Consider the following 16,991-nt stretch of genomic DNA (forward strand, 5'->3'; position numbering starts at 1 on the left):
CTAATTTTGAACTAGGGAATAGGGAAATCCGCGGGGGATTTAAATATCCCCCGCGGGATTTAAATAAACATGGCCGCCGCTTTTTTTCCGGCTTGGGGAAAAGCCGGAAAAAAGCGTCTAGACTGGCGCGATCCTCCGGAATAAAGCCCTTTTCCGGAGGATCTCTTATTCCTACTTCGAAGCACTCTCCTACCCTTTGACTCATTTCCCTGCATCCCACACATTCCTTCTCTTGTTTCCTCCTATACTTCTCTTTCCCTTCCTTCAAGTCAGCAAGGCTCTTGTCTCTAGAAGAAAATTTGTTATAACTGTTTTATGAACAGCTTTATAATCAGTCCTCCATGGCCAACAACATACTTCCAAAGCATCCATTCTGCCTATGACAGCATTCTCCCAAGAGTCTTCTCAACAGTGCACTGTGCTCTGCTGACTTTTCTGAAACTCCCAAGACCTGTCTTCAGGCTCAAGTTCCCTAACTAAAGCTGTTTTATTGATGTGCTGCATTTTGCAGAGCAACAACAATTATACAGTTCAGATTGCCCTGATCCCTTGAAAGTCCTTTATTGCTTAGACTAATCATTGCAAAAACAAGTCAGGCCAAATATTTTAGATTTGTGTGCCTAATGTTGGACACCTAAATCCACGTTTAGCTAGTTCTTTAGTGACCTATTTTTCAGAGGTGCTGAACACTTACACCTCCTCAATACTTTTTTGGGTATTTTGAATGCTCATCAGCTTCCAAAACAAAACCTGCTATTTAGGGTACAGGCAGTCCCCGGGTTACGTACAAGATAGGGACTGTAGGTTTGTTCTTAAGTTGAATCTGTATGTAAGTCGGAACTGGCATCCAGATTCAGCCGCTGCTGAAACTGATCAGTTTCAACAGCAGCTGAATCTGGACGCCAGTTCTGACTTACATACAGATTCAACTTAAGAACCCCAGGCGTCCCCAAGTCAGCTGCTGCTGAAACTGATCAGCAGCTGATTCCAGGAAGCCCGGGGCAGAGCAACTCTGCCTCGGGCTTCCTGTAGTCAGCCGCTGGTCAGTTTCAGCAGCGGCTGACTTGGGGACGTCTCGGGCAGAGCAGCTCGGGTGCTGCTGGGTTGGTCCAGTAGCGCGGCCGCTCCTCGGTGCTACTGGATCAACCCAGCAGCACCCCAGCTGCTCTGCCCCAGGCGTCCTGATTCAGCCGCTGCTGAAACTGATCAGCAGCGGCTGAATCAGGACTCCTGGGGCAGAGCAGCTGGGGTGCTGCTGGGTTGGTCCAGTAGCGCCAAGGAGCGGTGCTGCGGGACCAACCGGCAGCACTCCACCTGCTCTACCACAGGCCCCGGGCTTTGCTCCACATCTCCCTGGTCTGCTGGGGGGGGCACTAGCTGCGTCCCCCCCCCTCCCCCAGCAGACCAGGGAGACGCGGAGCAAAGTGGCGGAGGACCCTGTCCGGACCGCGACGCTTCCAGATCAGCGTCGCGGTCCGGCCCGGGTCCTCCGTGCCCTTGCTCAGCGTCTCCCTGGTCTACAGACCAGGGAGACGCTGAGCAAGGCCGCGGAGGACCCGGGCCGGACCCGCAGCGCTTCCAGCTGATCTGGAAGCGCTGCAGGTCCGGCCCGGGTCCTCCGCCGCTTTGCTCAGCGTCTCCCTGGTCTGCTGGCTCCCCCAGCAGACCAGGGAGACGGGGAGCAGCTTTTCTCACCCCGGAGGAGGCGGGCGGTGGGACCAGGCGTCCCGCCGCTCCAGTTCTCCGGGGCGAGAAAATCCCCGTTCGTAACTGCGGATCCGACATAAGTTGGATCCGCGTAACTCGGGGACTGCCTGTACAAATATGGATTTCAGATCTTAACTTTAGGGGCCCTGGGTCATCTGAGCTCTTAAGGCTTGACTATGCAGTTTTCATACTACTTTAACTCTTATTGCTTTAAAACCAAAGTTGATAAAAGCAATATAATTCCCTAGTATGAACACCGTTACATTCCTATCGAAGTACTTATACCTGTACATCTCATTCTCACAACTGTAAATTATTGTGGTGTAACCACTGCTTCATTAGAGGTTATACAGCTTTAGCTATGATACAAAACAAATTATGCCCCTAAATGAAATAGTTAAATTGACACAAAAACTGTATAGAAGAGGCCTGAATGGATAAGAGCTCAACATATGTAGTACAAACCCTTCGTTAGCCAAATAATGGCTCCAGTCCTCAAAGAAGGTCCATGAGAGGAGACACCTGCACCCACATTTCCGTGAACAGTTGAGACCTAAATGCTTTCTACTCTTACCACTGTCACAAACATAGGTATGTTCACAGTCACTGTAATACCAAGTTCAGGATTATTTTATTTGATGGGTATGTTCATTCAGCTTTCAGCTAACTAAGGGTGTGTCTACACTGCACAGCTATTTCGAAATAAACTATTCTGGAATAGTTATTCCAAAATAGCTAATTTCAAAATAGCACATCTACACTGCAGGAAAGCCTCAAAATTAGTCCGAAGCAGGCTTCCCTAATGTAGATGTGCTGTCTTGATTTAGAATCCCAGGAGGCACTGGGAAGGAATAACTTGGAATGGCCCTTGAGAGGGGCTATTTTGAAATAGCAGCAGTAGAATGTCTATACATGTGTTATTTCGAAATAGCTATTTTGGAATAGGCATTATTCATCGTGGAATGAGGTTTACAGAAGTTGGAATAAGCCATCCATTATTTTGAATTTATTTCTAAATAACAAAATTGCTGTGTACACGCTCACACTGTTATTTTGAAATAACGCTACAGCCTCTTCCCGACTTACTAACCAGTTACGGACCAAGCAATTGATTGTAACTCTGTTCGTTTGTAAGTCGGACCCCATAGAGTTACACGCGACCGTGCTGTTCATAAGCGCAGATCATGTTCGTAACTCGGGGTCTGCCATTTATGACAGCTTTGGTTGTAACTGCGAACGGTCGTAAGTCGACCATTTGCAACTTGGGGACCGGCTGTAGTTATTTTGAAATAGCGGTGCAGAGTAGACGCAACCTAAAGTCGTCCCTGAAGGACGCGCATCCCTTTTTTTTTTAAAGTTTGGAAATAGAATCACAATAGCATTGTCATAAAAAGCAATAATAAGAAATAATAATAAAAAAGGTTGACACATGGAAGCACAAGCTGGTGGGTAGTTTGGAGCATTTGCTATAAACTCACTTTAGAAATGAATTTATAGTGCAACATATATTACATCCACTTTAATCACATTAGAGCACCATAATTAACACTACCAAAAAAATTATCTAAATATGCAAACCTTACTGAAGCAAAACATCCATTGTGTACTATCAGAAACAAACAGCTGACACAGTCACGCCTCATGCAAAGGCATGAAATATATGGCTTATTTCTGACCCTGATTTAATGGAAACTGACTGTTCAACTTATTTTGGGAACAAAATTTCAGCCATTTCTCAACAGTACCTCCACCTTGATTTTTTGTTTGACGATCTCCAGCAAAATTAGCTTCTTCTGTTCAGCCCACACTTCCAATGTCAGAGGAAATAGTTATTTTATATGATTCCAGATTGCCCTAATCCCTTGGAAGTCCTTTATTGCTTAGACTAATATATATAGAAGCCAGAGTGTTCCCACAGATCTTTATCTGCTTCAGCTTTGCCTCTGAATCCCCTGTGCACCTGCATTTCCACAGCTCAGATGTGAACTTGTGTGTGTACACAATGGAATGTATCCATTCTCCCCACAATGTTTGCAGGTCTAAAGATTAATTCCCATCAACTCCAATGGAAGTGATTGTATTTGTGCATCTTACCTACAGTTCAGTGGGAGGGCGGACATGAAAGTGTGCATTGAGATATAACAGAGTTCTTATGTTACTAAAGTGTTTATAATGTCAGAACAGAGAAAATACAAAGGTTTGCTATCAAAGGCTTTGTTGCATGAATTGCAGCTAAGGTCACTCTTTTTTTCAGGGAAAAGAGAACATTTCTTTCTGCTTCCCATACATTCAGTTTCCACACTATAAAACAACTTTTGATTATACTGCATTTATGTGTTGCTATGAATAGGACCAGAGCTGCACATTCTCTGTGCTTTTTACACACACACACACACACACACACACACACACACACTCTCTCTCTCTCTCTCTCTCTCTCTCTCTCTCTGCTTTTTACACACACACACACACACACACACACACACACACACACACACACACACACACACACACACACACACACACACACCCCCCATGTATTGTCAGAAAACTGGGCCCTTCACTGATCTCGGAAATCAATTAGTTATAGTTATAGTTGTTAAGTGTTTGATTTTAGTTAGTTGTCTTCTAGTTGATGCTAAAAGACAGTCAATCTGCCCAGGTCTACATTAGCGATTTATTTCAAAATATTTCCCATTATTTCAAAAAAACAAGCAGAACGTCCACACTACCAAACCCCATTATTTAGAAATAAGGGACTGGTTATTTTGAAATAACTACTCCTGCTTTCCAAGAGGAATATTGCATATTTCAAAATAGATATTTTGAAATAGCAATAGTGTGGACACTCCACTGCTGCTATTTCAAAATAATTACTTCCAGGCTATGTCTACAATGCAGGGAAAAGTCAGAAAAAGATATGCAAATCGTGAACCTCAATTTGTGTATCTTTTTCCGCTTTTCTTTCAAAAGAGGCTTTTCTGACATTTGGCCCATCTACACAGGGCCAGATGTCAGGAAAAACCCTCTTTCAGAACATCTCTTCTTTCTTGTAGATTGAGATTTATAGGGATGCTGAAAAAATGTCTACTTTTCTGAATTTTTTTTCAGAAAAGCAAATGCATTCCTTGGACGCAGCAGAGCTTTTCCCGGATACCTCTGGTATCCTGGAAATACTCTGCAGTGTAGACATAGCCCCAGAGTCATTCAAAGTAATTACTCCCCAGTGATTTTAGGGGCTCTAAGTCTAGGTAGCATGTCCACAACAAGGTAGCCTGTCTTGGACTAATTTTGAGGCTTCAGTGTAGTGTGATATGCTTTTTCAAAATAGTTATTTCGGTAATTATTATTTCGAAATAAGATATTTAGAAATAATTTCTTAGTGTAGACATGCCCTCAGTATTCTAAGGTCTCAAATAAATTTCTCAGTCCTCTAGTCTACTTTTATGCTTAAATTATATGGCCCTGTCTCATGCAGAAGCATAACACAGCTCTTCTGAGCTTCAAGTATTTCTTGAGGATAGTAGGTTTCTATATATACCAAAGACCTTTACATATTAAAACAGAATCTTATTAAATGGTTGTAATCCTCATTCATGAATATAGCATCATTTTGATTTGCTAGAATAGAGGCTGTTTTATTTTTTAACATATATTTTCTACCTCAACAGAATGATTTGGACACACTCTTGCTGTAGTATAAATGATACATAATTATAAACATGTCAAGATAGGGGAAAGAATTAGTGATGATAAATGAACAACAAAATAGCTTGGAGGTTCAAGTCAACTGAGCAAAATGTTGATGCTTACCTGAACATTATGCAAACTATATGAATCAGAAACTCTAGGCTGGAAGGATCAAAAAAGCATGCTTTCTTGCAAGATTCCTAGCATCTCCTATGCCAATTCAAGTTCAAAATACCAGGAGAAAAAGTTACTCTTGGGAGTTTGGCATTTATGCTCTCAGTTATTGCCAAAATTAAAGTACAGAGTAGAAATGGAAAGTGAGAACATTTTGAAATGTCAAAAAAAAATCTGGGGCCAATTTTCTACTAAGTCAATTTGGGCCAATGGAGAATTTGGTACTCATCTTGGTTGTTGATTAATATAAATTTGTTTGTCCATATGGGAGATATACACTATATTTTTCCTCATCTCCACATGGATGTGCGTGCACACACACTCCTCCTTGATATGAATGGGAATTCCATCATGATACAAAGGTCATAAACAGCTTCTTACAGTAGAACACATCATTTGGGAACTATTTCCAAACTAATAAAGCAATGAACTGCATGTTCTAGCATTTCTACATGATTATAACTATTCATACTGGGAAAGCTAAAAAAAATACTAGCTGAGACAATGAAAAAAATATTTTTCACAGGTTAATGAAAAGGCCAAAAGTGTTTTCTTTTCATCTTGAATTTTGCATAACTTAAAGGGTCTCATTTTTCTTGCAGAAGGAAAACAGGTTCCCATGAAAGCCTGCTTTTTCTTGTGAAAATGCCAACATTTCCTAATATGGTAATTTAATTAAAAAACAACTTATTTTCCCTAAAGGGCACAGGTTTTTTTTAAAAATTTCTCATGAAAATCTGTATCTTTCAAGGTAATGGCAGGCTATCTCCATAAAGATAATTTTCTTTTAGAACAGACCTGAAAAAGTATCCAAATACACCCACACATACATACTTTTTCACTGTAAACAGTGACAACGTGAAAATTGGTAGCTTTGCACAACTCTGCATCCATTATGTTGTTTAATGTTGTTTAATATGCTTAAAATATCAGTCCATCTAAAATGCAAACCATTGTGAACACTGCATTGCAGCAGTCAAGTTTTGAATGATGTTTGCCATGAATACTCAAAGCTTTTATGATGCAGACACTAATGTAATGAAACAAAATCTGCAGAAGAAAATGGAATTATATAGCCTTAAGCATTATACTATGTGGAGTCTGCATGCTGCTCTTTGTTAAGCAGGCATCATGCCCCTGTCTGCTAGAGCTCCCACTTCCAGCAACAGTTCAGCAGAACCTCCCAAAATGACACACAGAAAGGAATATAAGGATTTTAGTGAAGCTGTACACAATTAAACTAGTAAATATTTCAGATGCTATTCTAGCGCCTGCAGGAGACCAAGCTTCCTGTGGAGCTAACTTACCATCCATAACTGAGGGAAATGAAGCAGTTTCAGTCTTCAGATGGCATACTTAAATATGGGCTCCCAAAACACTTCAAGTGTTAAAAAAAAAAAAAGAGCCCAGTTATAAAAAGAACAGTTCAGCCTTGTAATAAGGTAATATTTACAGCCCATACTGTGCCATCATTTTTTCAACAGAACTCATTGCTTTCTATAGGGACTTCTGCTTAAAAATTGATGAGACAATATGACCCTATTACAGCAGCCACATTAGAAAGTACTACCTGTTTAGGGGCTCAATCCCGCTCCCATTGAGTTCAATGACTAAACTCCCATTGATATAAAAATAGCATAGGATTATGCCTTAGGGCCCCAACTCAGCACAGCTTTTAGGCATGTACATTACTTCAAGCATGAAACTAAATGAGACTGTTTGTGGTTGAAGTTCAACATATGCTCAGGCACTTTGCTGGATAGGAGCTTGAATTACTTAGGATTAATTTAAAACTGCCGCCATGGGTTTATTGAACCAAAAAGAAGAGGTACTAGGAATGTGCAATGAAGTTCTAATTTTGTCTTGTTTAATCTTTTCCTAATGTGTTATACTTTGGATTAATTACCTGTTTTCTGTATAAAAGTATTAAGTGCATTTTTTTTCTATTTGCCTTAGTGGAAAACAGTTGAGATTTAAAATTATTTAATTAAAAAAACTAATAGGATTTGAACTCCGAACCTTTGAAAAATCCTGCAGAGGTTTGGCCTACTAAGCACTAACTCATAGCTCTGTGGGAATGTGCAGATGTTAAAGTAGCCACCAGAGGGCTCCACTATTTTCTCTGAATGCCATGAAAATTACTTACACACATACACACAAGTACAAATGCAGCCTCTGTAATAGGGTTGATTTTAAAAATACACATCTCAATTATACCAGGGTAAAGGAGTTCAAAGAGCCTTCCATAGTTAATACTATACATTTATTTCAAGTCTTAAGTGCAGTGTTTTTCTCTTTAGCAAAGAAGGGAAACAAGAATATTAAGCACAGTAATTTTCTTACAATTGTCCTATAAAAGTCTCCAAAAATAGAAGTCATTAAAATTTTGTATGTGATGTGAGCAATTTGGTCTGTTCAGTGCAAACACTAATGTTGATAAAAGCAAGTGGATTTTGTACAGTTCTTAGAATACGTATGTGATGTAGCATTCCATATGCCTTATGAAAATATGTTTATTACATATAAAGATCATAACTGAAATATGCTGAAATATGGTTTATGTGAGATATGATTAGAAAGGTTAGGACTTAGTGAATATGATTTTTCTATTTGTATGCATGCATCATGTCTATTTCTGGAGTTAGAAATATGAATTGTAGATTGTTGTGAGCAAGACATGAGAAGTCACTCTTTGGCTCTACTCTGCACTGATTAGGCCTCAATTGGAGTATTATGTCCAGTTCTGGGCACCACATTTCAAGAAAGATGTGGAGAAATTGGAGAAGATCCGGAGAAGAGCAACGAGAATGATTAAAGGTCTAGAGAACATGACCTATGAAGGAAGACTCTAAGAATTGGGCTTGTTTAGTTTGGAAAGGAGAAGACTAAGAGGAGACATTATAGCAGTTTTCAGGTATCTAAAAGGGTATCAATCACAAGGAAGAGGGAGAAAAATTGTTCTCCTTGGCCACTGAGGATAGGGCAAGCAGCAATGAGCTTAAACTGCGGCAAGGGAAATTTGTGTTGGACATTAGGAAAAGCTTCCTGTCAGGGTGATTAAACACTGGAATAAGTTGCCTAGGGAGGTTGTGGAATCTCCATCTCTGAAGATATTTAAGAGCGAGTTAGACAGACATCTATCCGGGTTGGTCTAGACAGTACTGGGTCCTTCCGTGAGAGCAGGGGACTGGACTCGATGACCTCTTGAGGTTCCTTCCAGTTCTAGTATTCTATGATTCATGTTACCGATGTGTTCATTGCAGATGAAACCTACCACCTATACTTCAGATATAACAATGAAAAAGCCCAACAATGCTGATGGCCCAATAGCAAGAGACTGTAAAAGAGTCCTCCTGTAAACTTATGGGTCACCCTGGTCTCCTCTACACTAGGGATGTTAAATATTGGTTGATTGAATTGTTGAGTAACCTCATGAATTCTCATCATTTAGTCAACTAGGGGTAGGGCCAGGAGGCAATGCACTCCGGTCTCACTCCTTAAGAGCCCCCTGCTGCCTCTGTATCAGGCAGCAGCCCTGAGTGCCAGGTGGGAGCTGGTCCCTCAGAGGAGCCAGTTTAAGCCCCAGCTCCCCTCATGGACTGGCTGTCTGTCACCCTGTGCTGTTGCCTCTGATAATTTATATGAAGATATACCTATCTCATAGAGCAGGAAGGGACCTTGCAAAGTCATCGAGTACAGTCCCCTGCCCTCATGGCAGGACCAAGTACCCGCCCTGACAGATTTACCCCAGATCCCTAAATGGCCTCCTCAAGGATTGAACTCACAACCCCAGGTTTAGCAGGCCAATGCTCAAAACACTGAGCTATCCCTCCCCCCAAAATAAAGAGGCAGCAGTAGCTCCTGTCTAGGGGGGATCTGAGCTCTTGCACCCAGTGCAAGTCAGAATGGAGCTGGGCTGCCAACGTGCCTGGTTCCTAATACACTTTAAATGCAGAGCCACAGTGGGAGTAGGTCCTGGACCTGGCATGAGCCAGGACTGAGCCAGGCAGCTGGTCAGCCTGTTAAAAATTTACTGGCAAGGGAGGGCGGTGGGAAATGCATGTAGTCTATAGCATTAACCTATAAGCTTTTGCTTATCGACTACACTATTACATCCCTAGGGTTGCCAGGTGTCCGGTATTGACCTGGACAGTGCAGTATTTTCGCCTCCTGTCCAGTTAAAAAAATCAGAAAATACCAGACACTTAAAATGTCCGGTATTTTCTGCACTTTTTTTCCCCTGCCAGGAGGCGAAAATACCGGACACCTGGCAACCCTACACTCAGCAACCAGGCCCAGTCACCAGACTCCCCGCTGGGGCCCCCGGACCGTCCACCGGGCCCCCCACCCCTCCCAATGTCCCCACTTACCTGGTTCTGCAGGGGCTTGTCTTGTGGCTGAACAGAAAAACAAAATGGCTGCTGGCAAAAAACCACTTCTTAAAGGGGCCATGCATATTTTTTATTTTTGTATAATCACTGCTGGCAGAGTCTGGGGTCTTTTTGGGGGAGGGGCTCAACAACTTTGGTCTCCCCCTTTTTTCCTCAGCAGAATTTTTTTCCGGTGTTTTTTTTTGGGGGGGGTCAGTATTTTTGGTTAAACCAACTAGCAATTCTATACTTCCCTAGTCTACACTGGCATATTTTGTTACCATGTTGACAAAATAGTGAGAACATACATACACACTACAACTTTTGTCAGGAAAAACACCCAGTTTTGGTGTTCTTCTTCTACCCCTTTCTAGAGACTTTTGTTTTTTTCCCCTCCCTTTATTGTTGACAAAGAGCCAGTGTAGACTCTGCTGTTTGTTTTGTGGAGGGACCTGGCTTCTGCCAGTATCCTTTAGTGTCAGCCCTGATGGCTGTGTTCAGTGGTTTGTGATCTCTGCTGCCTGCAGGTATGTACCCCTCCCTTTTCAAAGCTCTGGCAAGTATTTGACAGATGAATGAGCTGCTCCATTTAGGGAGCAAACAAAAAGAGCAAATAACTGGAATGTTCTTGTTCTTCCCTGCTAGAAATAGAGCAGCAGGCAAACTGCTGCTGCAGGGGGAAGGCTGGAGAGACTGCTTTGCTGCTTTGATGTTCCTCAGCATGCAGAGCTCACAGAGCTACTCATGATGCTTCTCCCAGCACACAGAATGCTGTGGGAGAACTGAGAGAGGATCCCAAGAAGCGCAGGGATCAGCTCTGCCTTCCCAGCCCATTACGCTGTGGGATACTTACCTACATTGCTTTGCTCTATCTGTTGATGGGGAATGTGGCCATGAAATGTCGACAAGGGGAGGCAGAAAAACCAGTTTGACTGGTTTTCACTTTTGCTGACTTTTGTATGTCGACAGCACTTTTGTCACCATAACCTTCCCACTGTAGACAGAGTCTGAGAAGAACGGCTAAAGGGGTCCTAAGAAAAGGTGTGTGACCATGTCACCTGATACTGGAACCCATCTTAAATTCTGTACATTTCCATGGAGGGACTCAACAAAGGTTTCCTGCTTTATGGAATTTCTATATAAGGTGGGAAAGAAAACAATCACTTGTTCAACTGGCTTTACCTCTGCATTCCCACCTCCATGATGATACTTGAAAACACCTGGAAACAAAAGGACCATAACTGACTGGGAGAACTGCTAGATCCATGCCAAGGGGGCTTTACCTGAAATGATATCTAGGGTGAGAAATTGTTGTTTGGAACCAGTTTTCAGTTAATTTAGTTTAGAACAAAGCAAATTTCTCAGAAAATAATACAAAACATGCAATCTATTACCTCTTTGGCCACCTTTTCATAGTTAACAAGTATAACCCAGTTCACGTAATTTCTAATAGGGGAAGGGTAGGAAAGAGGCAAACTTCATTTAATTTTTGATTTGTACCCCCAAAGTGTGGGGCTTGAGGGGGTATCTGGGTGCTGGAGTCTTTAAGCTGAGTCCTCCCAGAGCTGATCTCAGTCTCTGTATCTCCAACTGAGTGTGGCCTTGCCTATGGGCTTTGCCAGAAGAAGCCAGAGAGACTGGCTCAGCAAAACCAGGTAAAAGGGGGGCACAGGCTGACAGAGAAGGGGGGTTCAGTGGCATCTAAGCACTTCAGGTGACATCCCAAGCATCCCGACCCATCAAAACCTACTCGTATTAAAGTAGTACCTGAAGTGCCCAGTCAAGATATGAGTCCCGTGTCTACACTGGAGCCAGGAATGAATCTGCCAGCAGAGGTAGACAGACTCAGGCTAGTAGGATTAGGACTAGCATGCTAAAAATGAACATGAAAAATTTCATCCCAAAAGGTGAAACTTTATGCATGTTTGAGTAACTTAAAAGGGGTGCTATCATACCATGCTGGTTACAACAGTGATACCTGGTTACTCTGGTTCAGAAAATTTAGCCTGCTGATTTCTGCAAGGCTGGCAGTGGTGGCAGTACTTCTGCTAACAGGCAGGAGATCTGCAAAGTACACCCATCACCTACAAAACGCTGGGGAGGTGAGTGTTTAAGCCTGAGACACAGTTGGAATGTAATCCGACAGTTGTATGTATTAATTAGATAGATGTCTGTAAAGTACTTTAAATATAAAAAGCCTATCAGTCTTCAGTACAGCCTAATCTCACCTCCCAATATGACACTTCTCAGGATACTCAGATGTTATACTGATATAATACAGACCTGGTGTCTTTTTAAGCTATAATGAGGTTCAGCGTAGATCACTTGTATAGCTTTTGTTTGAAGGGGAGAAATATGGTAAATTTAAACAGCATTAGGCTATGCCTTGAATATTTTGCTATACTATTTTCTTTATTCCAGAAGGGAGTATCTTTAGTTATTTTCAAACACCTGATCTGTGGAGGCAGATTGCTGAATTAATCTACTATTCATTCGGCTCAGTAAAACAGTGCAATTCCTGGTCCTTTGTAACTGAACAATTCACTGGTACAATGTGGGGAAAACACAAAACAGTGGCAGTGATTTTAATAATCAAACATTAACAGATACAAAATGTTATAAAGTTGAAGTATGTAAATACTGTTCACCCCACAATGTTTCCAAGAAATTAACAGATATTGTATTTTAAAAGATTGTTTAACCCTACTATTTAGAGGATTCTGTTTTCCATAAGAGCCAAAAGCAGGAGAGAGAGACACCCTTTTTCTTCTTCATTGTTGTTTAGATAACAGCATAGCAGCAATGGAGTCCTCAGACCTCAATTAATTCTTGATAAAGGAGCTTTCACTTAAAGGGGCAAGAGAAGCAGACATAACATTTCACTGTCTGACTGCACATGCAGTGACAATGAAAATAAGTGGTAGAAACCCATTGTGTAGAAAATGAATGCATGTTCTCCTCCCCTCTCCCTCCACCTGTCAAAAAAAGGCAGAGGGTATCATGTTCAGCTTCCATACTTCTGCTAACAGGGTTTCCAAGAGAACATGGCATAAGAGAGGCTAGATAAATATAAGTGTGATCAAACCCAACTCATAGAAGAAACAAAAAAAAGTCTGAATCTACAAGTCCTCATATTTGTAAGGTCTGTGCGCACACCATATATTGCTGAGAAATCAGTCCACATTCTGAAGCCAGGGAAAGCTTCTACCAAAATCTGATTTACAGTCTATTTTTAATCTTTGTTTTATTAGGAGTTCATAAGATTAAGTGCTAAAATCCTGGATAAGTGTATATTTGAGGATGTTTTGGTACTTAAGTTATTTATTAGCCCTTTATATCCATTTATCTCCATTTGAACTTGTTAGAATCATAAAGCATAGAGACATATGAAGAGTTCTGTAAAAATCCAGCATAGTTAATGAACCTTCCAGAAAACTCCTTTAATAGCTTAAAAGGTTTTCAAAATTACATTGGTTTTAGGTGAGCAAATACAATACTATTGTCCAGCCTTTAAAAATATAGTACTTGCAGGATAAAATACAAAAGTGTTTAATTCTGCCCCCATGTATTCCTGTGAAACTCCAACATCATCACTAGTCAAAAATACAGGGTAAAAATGGTACTTGTCTCTTATGACCATACACAACTTACAATATTTGCTACCTCTGTCTACAGTATCTGAGGGGTAGGCGTATTAGTCTGGATCTGCAAAAGCGACAAGGAGTCCTATAGCACCTTATAGACTAACAGATGTATTGGCACATAAGCTTTTGTGGGCAAAGACTCACTTCGTCGGATGCATGTAGTCTACAGTGTTACACATGGCCTGTGCTAGCAATCAAATGCTTAGTATCTCATAACATAAATCTGATTCCTAACAGCGGACGCCCTAATATTTCATTTTGTATCTACTCTGGGAGAGCTCAGTCGATGAGGCAAGTGTAACTGAAAGTGATTTAAGTTAGCATTTCTTGAAGATGTCCTGAAGAGTCCTTTCAGTTTTCACCAAAATCAATTAATTTTGTGACAGTCCCACAAGATGTGCCATAGATTGCTTGTTGAAGTCTCACATACTCTGTCTTTTCTAAGGGTGCTTCACATATTTGTTTCACTCACGTTTGAGTTGAAAGAACACGTGAGCAACTCTACCATCCCTTCCAAAAGGCAGAATTTCCTTAAATTTCATTTATGTTGAGAGAAAGAAGGTCAGTGCACTTCCAGCCTTAAAAAGCATACTGACCGATAAAATTTTCAAATATCAGAAAATCCCAGAGTGAAATGATTCTGACTGGCAAAAGCATGAATCTTCTGCTAAGCCTGGTGGAGCCTGTTTCAGAATTTGAGGAGTTAAATTCTTGCAGTGCCACACCAGCAGTGTCCAAACTGTTCTTTTGATTATGGCGAACAATATTAATCTCACTCCACACAGAGAGAAAACATGCTTTTCAATAAAAAAAATGTTTGTGATCTCTTTACTCTTGAAGATACTATGCCCTGGTCTACACTAGGGAGTTAATTCAAAATAACTCCCCTTATTTCAAAACAACAAGCAGACCGTCCACACTACCAAGCCTGCTATTTAGAAATAAGGAACTGGTTAACTCCTGTTTCCCATGAGGAATAACACTTATTTCAAAATAGTTATTTGGGTGTTCCCGTGCTGCTATTTCGAAATAAGCACTCCCCAGAGTCATTCAAAGTAATTACTCCCCAGTGGTTCCTGAGCTCTAAGTTGAGGTTGCACATCCACATTAAGGGAGCCTGCCTCGGACTAATTTCAAGGCTTCGTTATAGTGTGGACATGCTATTTCAAAATAGTTATTTCAGGAGTTATTATTTTGAAATAAGTTATTTAAAAATAATTTCTTAGTGTAGACATGCGCTAACAGATTTACATATAAACACCCTCTATACGCCATAAGCAAAGCAAACACAAACCACAGTTTTAAGAGGTACTATGCACTGCAAATAAAGCCTAAAGAAGAGAGAGATGATAAAGTAGATCAGCCCAAAATGTAATTGGATCCATTGTAGCTTGGCAAACTGAACATTTCCAGGAATTTCTAGTATGCACCTGTACTGCTGAAAAAAATATATAGACTGGATGGGAGGCAGTTACAGTTCTCTTACTACTTGCTTGTTCAAGACAATATTATAATGGTTATATAATTTCTGCATACACATTTTGCCAGAGGAATACACTAAGTGTTTTTCCACCTCTAATTGAAATGAAAATGCTGCATGTTAGAAAGCAATGGTTCTTTGATTTCCTAGTCAGCATTTATACTCTTATTCCATGTCAAACTAGCAGCTTTGGTATTAGTAATACAGGAAGACTCTCCATAAGTCCAGATTTTGGAAATGGTTCCCTCACTCTTGGTTATATTGAAATGGTAATGTGAAAATCTGAAATACGCTCTGGCTGTTGGGGGAAGGGATATATGCTATTTAATGGCATCTAAGCAAATGGCAAAAAGATTCATTTTGCACCTTCAAACTACTGAGCCTCCAAGTATGATTAGAGATGTATCTGTAAGCAGGGCTCTGCTTTGAGTCCACAAGTGTTGCTAAGCAATAGAAACAGGGGGAGGGGGAGAGTGCAACAGAGTCTCTGACTTTAGGAGTATAAGAATCAATGGAAGAGAATACTGATGCTCCTATATAGTCTCATTTACAGCGTATGTTATAAGTATGAAATATTTCCTATCTACCTTCCTCACTGCTCGCAGCCTGCGAAAATGTGATTCTCTGTCTAACTCAATGCACATCCTGCAAGGACGAAGCAGTGTTGCATCCTGGAGTACTGGCAAAAGCAGTGAGGCATCAGAACTGTTCACATCAGCCTCTTGACTAAAAAGGTAAGATCTAGAGAAACTATTATAACCATCTCGCTATATAGTTTATATTGATATAGAAAGCAGGCACTTTTAAGTAGCTTATTGTTTCACTTTTGCACTGTTAAGAGATCAGATGCTTGTCATAGCCACCTTTTAAAAATTCTAATTTTATACTGGCAGTTATAATGGGGGGTTTTGTTATTAAAGCAGACGAGGTAGATAAATACAGTACCTTTAATTGGCTTAATATGTCTCATCTGTCTGCTTTTCACAACATTATTTTTGTTCCGGTGTTATTAGTATCACCACCTGCCATGAATGTCCTTACACATTTTTCTGGCTATGAACTAATATATTGCTTTTATCATTATAATTTCAAGGCTTATACACAGCATTTGTTGCCTTGTTCAGTCAGACATCTCAGTCAACTCTACCATGCATGTTTGCAAAATATATATTGCTAAGACTGTAAACTTAATTCCATGTTTCCTTTTTTACACAGAGTTTGGATTTTTTTATAATTAAGTAGTCTGCTGTGCTTATTTTTTATTACTCTGAATTGTAAAACATATGTTGGGGCATGTGCAGCCTCCCAGGTCATTTAATAGGCATTACACTTTTACTGTATATCTTTCTTTTTAAAAATTTTCTCATCAGGAAGGAGACTGACATTTGTCGCTGAGTAGCAGATGTGTTCATACACAGTATGAACTACTAGCATTCCCTAGCCTTGGATCACATCTGCTTATGACCCTGCTTTTCACAATTATAAATAGGTGAAATTTTGAAGGCCCTCCTTCCTCGTACAAGACTGTATATAATCACTTCTTTAGCATCATAATATTTTTCTGCGAACACGTCAATGACTTCCTGACCCTGACAGATAAATGACAAATGAGAGTGGGTTAGTCTCATCTGTTTCTATCTAAGATTGTCCTATATGCTTTTTTGTATTTTTAATCCTAACATAAATAATTCTTACAAAAAAATAACCCAAACAAATTATGCCACCCCAAGCCACATATTAAAGAGAACATGCTGCAAGCTAGACACTAAACATGACACAATGAAGTGCCAAGAGCTAAATGTTCCCCTAGGCTATTACATAAAGCAAGTCACCTGGTGTACTATGTATCTCAACATTACATCACTGAGGTCTTTCTTTTTATCGCTTACCAGACACATGGTCAAACCATCCAAGAAACTATATAGG

At 40.6% G+C, this 16,991-nt stretch overlaps 1 long non-coding RNA gene across 1 annotated transcript in view; it reads left to right on the forward strand.

Annotated features, from left to right (window-relative positions):
* Window positions 1–15,581: 15,581 nt before the first annotated feature.
* LOC102450317 (uncharacterized) overlaps window positions 15,582–16,991 on the forward strand; it is a 34,600-nt gene continuing 33,190 nt past the window's right edge. Inside the window, exon 1 of the long non-coding RNA XR_333119.4 lies at window positions 15,582–15,799. This is a non-coding gene — a long non-coding RNA (uncharacterized LOC102450317). The remainder of the gene's footprint in view (window positions 15,800–16,991) is intronic.

This window comes from Pelodiscus sinensis, chromosome 14, assembly GCF_049634645.1.
Source record: "Pelodiscus sinensis isolate JC-2024 chromosome 14, ASM4963464v1, whole genome shotgun sequence".
NCBI lineage: Eukaryota > Metazoa > Chordata > Testudines > Trionychidae > Pelodiscus > Pelodiscus sinensis.